Genomic DNA, 4,951 nt, shown 5'->3' with positions numbered 1-4,951 from the left:
TATCTAGTCTCAGGCTTTTGACAACCTTTTTTTTTTTTTTAATATATGAAGTGCCACTCTGTCACGTAAGCTGGTTTACAAACCAGCATGTCCAAATATCAAGTGTTTAAGTGTTTTATACTTGGAAAAATATACATAGTATGGAGATGACCATTTTTAGGCATTTATCAACAAACGGTACAGCATAAAGAGGTACAAACACATTGATGTAACCACCCCACCATCCTTTCAGAGATTTCCAACTTTCCTGTTCTTCTCGAGACTATCTGAGGGCCCCTTGAGAGTCCTCATTCATTTTAAGGTAAACTTTTCTATTCCTGAAAAAAATAATGCTAGAAGTTGATTTTTTAAAAAAAAATAAGTATACAGATTGCTGTAAATAGCATTGATTTTTTTTTTTTTTTTTTTTGGCATTGGTGATATAAGAAGCCTTGTGGTTAGGTTCCTGAAGAAGGTAACTTGTTAGGAATGAAAAGGGGGCACCCCGAGAGTGCAAAGGCCAGGAGAAACACATCTTCCGGGAGAACAACTGTGGTGATGCAGACATACCACTGAATCTACATGTGGATATATGTTTCTTAGCTTTTAAAATCATCCTGTCGCATTGCTGTGGGCTGGGCAAAGGTAGAGTGTGAATACATTATTTCAGTTTTATTTCAAGTTATGAACAAACTCATTATTCCCACTAAACTAATTTTATACCTTTTCCTCTTAATGAAGGCAAGCATTTGTTTCCAAATCCGAGCCTTAGAGCCAGATAACAGTCAGTGTACCCATCCACAAACATGGGGTATGTTTTCACTTTCTAGGTCTTGTTTCCAGAATCGTTTTATAGTTTTATTCGTATAAGTCTTCAGCCTCATTAGTTTATTCCTTTGTGTTCTATTCATTCTGGTGTCATGATAAATTAAAGGCTTTTTATTGTTAGTATGTGAAACTATCTTTATGAAAATTTTATGGTCTTTCTTCAAGTGCTTCCTGCAGACACTTTTGGAATACAATAAGTACAATTGTTTCATAACTGGCTTCTGTCCATTCCAGCACTGGAAATCTCTGCAAGTCATTGTTTCCCTGGCTCATGATCATGCCGCCCTTCTTCTCTGTGTGCCCTATACTTTTGGCTGGGTACTGCTCACAGTCTTTGAAATTTTATTGGTGGGAATTCATTAAGGCTGAACATAAAATGTCACTGTAAATCCATGGGAAAGCTGCCAACGGCCAAGGCTACCTGAGGGGTGGGTTTGATTCCCAACCACTAAGCGTCAGGAGAACCTTCCTTAAATTTCCCTGTGCCATCCTACTCTACCCTCCCAGTTACCTCCCATCCGTGGGCACACCACAGTCTTCAGTCCTCACTCACTCTGCTAATTGTACCCAAGACCAACGTGCAAATTTGTCAGCTCCACGTTGCTTCCTGGTGGCTTCACTTCAGCCGAATGCCTGAGAAGTAGCTGCAACGCAGGACAGACTGCAATGCCAGGCTAACAGTACAGATACACTCGCTAACAGCCGTCTAACGTGAAAGAATTCGGTTACACGTGAATAGAGCTTAAAGAGGCTTAATAAATTGTATGGTCTACGCAGCCACCCAAAGTAAGTATGTAAACCCAGAAAAACCTAAAGCACTTCACTAGGGAGCAAGTAAGAGAAAGCTATTTTTAATGTCAGAAAGTGAGGATTTTATTCTGAGAAAAGGAGGAAAAGGAAGGAGGGAGGATGGAATGGAGAGACCAAGGGAGGAGAAATTAAAACTTTATTATAAAGAACTCATGGGGCTGGAGAGATGGCTCAGCAGTTAAAAGCATTGGCTGCTCTTAAGAGCCTATGTTTTAATTTCCACCTACATGCTGATTCACAACCATCTGTAACTCCAGTTTCGGGGATCCAACGCCCTCTTCAGAATTCTATGTACAGACATACGTGCAAGCAAAATGCCCATACAAATAAAAAATAAAAATACAATAATTTTAAAAAAAATAAAGAGCTTATAAATAAAAAGCATCACCCTGAGAAATTACCCAGGCTAAAAGTCTTGAAATGTATAGCTGTAATCTAACTTTATTTTTATTAAAAAAAAATAATAATTACGTGTGTGAGTGTGGTGCGTGTGCGTTCTCACTTTCCACCATGTACATCCCACAGATCAAACTCAGGTTAACAGGCTTGGCAAGCAAGCACCCCACAGGCCAAGGGACACCCCCTTTTAAAAGAACATAAACGAAAGACGACAGTTAAATTGAATCCCCTTGGGCCAATGTTACTCCTTTCTTAAATTCAAAAATAGAACAGCACTTGAATTTCCGGAACTCAGAGGTAAAAGGCAGTACTGAAGAGTGTCTCCTCCAGCCTCCCTTGAGACTCCTGAATATCAAAAAATGGCATTCTCTCAAAACTAGACGGAGGCGCACACAATAGCACCCACCGAGAGCAAATGTTTGTAACTAACCCTGTGGACGATCCACGCCACTCCATTTACACCCCTCGCCTTGGAGCCATCATCCCGCTCAGGCCTCCACAGTCACCCACCAGCCCGACCCTCACCTGCATGGTGTTCTCTTCTGCCCCTCAATAGGAGCCAAGGCCCCAGACTTCCTCCAGGTTGGCAAAGGGAGCTAGTCAGCCCTGGATAGTGGTTTCTAACGCCCCAGGAGCGGGCCAAGGAGGACCAGGACCTCCTGCGCATGTGCAACGGTAGCTCAGTTGCCAAGCAACTCAGAGGCCTCGTTCCGGGATATGTGGTCCAGGTACATCTGGTCAGGCAACATCTGTCTGGAGCAGTGTCTCCTCTGCTGGTCACTTGGTGCTCGTGTTGCTGTCCATTTCACCTCCTTCTACCACCAACTACTTCCCAAGACTGAATCCAATATTAGTGGAGAAAAAAAAATTTCTTGGGAGGTGAACACTTCAGAGGCGTTTTTAACCTGGACCCATGGCCTCTTTGGAGATTTCTTTCTTTGGTTAGTTAGTTAGTTAGTTAGTTAGTTAGTTAGTTAGTTAGTTAGTTAGTTAGTTAGTTAGTTAGTTAAGGCAGATTTTTTTTTTCCCTGTGTAGTTCTGGCTGTCCTGGAACTCTATAGACCAAGCTGACCTTGAACTCACAGAGGAGATCTATCAGGTTCTGCCTCTTGGGATGGGATTAATGGCATCAGGCTAGAGACAGAATTTTAAGGGGCATCTAAGCATTACCCTCAATTGTGTATTTGTGTGTGTGTAATCCCCATCCCGCCCCCACCCTCCCGGATCTTAGATCAAAAATTTCCAAAAGATTCTCAAGGAGACGGTAAGTTTCAGGACCTCCCACCTGTGGTCCTAACCCTCAGGTGGCTTCGGAGAGGTCAGCCTGGGCTATATATTGAGAACCTGTCTCAAAGAAACAGATAAAAACAAAATAAAAATCTCTGCAAGAAAGGACCTCTCTCCCCTTAGACGCCCTGGCTTAGATAGGAGGCCTTGACAGTTGATTTCTCTGAGTTAGTCCAGGAAAGGATTTTACTAGGAATTATTTACTAGGAGCATGTGGGAACTACCTTGTAAGTGGTTGTGCACATGGCCCCAGAGATATACTAAAAAGGATTTAAAAGGAAAAAAAAAATGTACTTAGCGACACAGTTTTCAATTTGGGTTCAGCAATGGAACGATTCAATGATTCCCCAGCAGTGATCAGAGAGTGATACAGATTATACACTCCAAGCATCCCACATTGCTTGTGTATGACACACTATTAGGTGAACACATCAGTCTTTGAAACCATATCTGGGTATTTCGGCTTTTCACCCTGCCTCACTTTCATGTGAAGATTCTTAAAATACACAAGCAATTCTTGTCTTTCTGGATTTTAAAGCGACCCTGCTGCCTAATATTTAACTTTTTCTATTTTAACAAAAGAAGGTAATGGGAGGAGGAAAATACTGCGTGTTTTTTCTCATATGCAGAATTTGTATTGATATACGTAACATAGGTATGACATGAAACCAGAAGATGGGTTATTTGGCTGGGAGAAGGGAGCCAAAAGGGGCATCAGGGACAGTGGAGGTTAAATGTGAACCAGGACAATTACAAATATGTATGAACTACCACAGATCTGATGTATATTAACTAAAGAACTAATTTTAAAATCCAAGTTAATAAAACCACTGTGTACAGAGAGCTAACACTGTCTAACTCGTGGCTTCAGAATACGGGACCCTCGATGTTCTAAGGCTCATCCTGCCAAGGCAATTCACTTTTAAACCAAGATTGTGATTTTTTTTTTCTCCCTCTCCGCTTCTTCTTGATTTCTGTTCTTCCCAGGGCTTGGTAGCAAGAGTAATTCAAGAACTTTCTTCATGAAATGTTAGTTAAATTCCTTAAATAACCTTACCCGAGGTTGGTTAGCACCATCCCCTCGTAAGGTGGTTTTCTTCCTGGTAATAAACCAGGAGCGCTGCTTTTCACCACTTGCAAGGTGAAGCAATTACAAGTAAACTAACCACTATTAACTGCCAGGCAAACACCATCTGGTATGCTTGCAGCAATCTGAAATCTATTTTGTAAGACGTAAATCACAGCTTGCCACTGGACCACTGAATAATTTCATAACTCATGTGGCTCTGCTGGTATTCTAAGATAGCTAGCACTCCATTTTGTTGTTTCACTTGTGTTTTCAGGCAGACTCTTGCCACATAGCCCAGGCCAGCCTTGAACTTTCCTTCATCCTGCCTCCGGATCACAACACTGAGATTACAGACTCCATCATGACAGTCTACATTCTGGTACTTATAAGTGCTGGTGGTCCGCCCAACTCTCTATGTGTGACGTCAGCAAACACTCAAAAAGAATGTGTTCCAGAGCTATCCAGAGCTGTGGGCACCGATAGGATTCATCTTCAGGTACAGCTTTGCTGTGCAATCGGTCATAAAAGATTTTAAGATGCCATTTTATTTTAAACAAATTAAACATTTATAATCTCAAC

The sequence above is a fragment of the Psammomys obesus genome, unplaced genomic scaffold (genome assembly GCF_907164565.1).
Source record: "Psammomys obesus unplaced genomic scaffold, mPsaObe1.curated_primary_1811, whole genome shotgun sequence".
NCBI lineage: Eukaryota > Metazoa > Chordata > Mammalia > Rodentia > Muridae > Psammomys > Psammomys obesus.
This window is presented reverse-complemented; position numbering follows the sequence as displayed.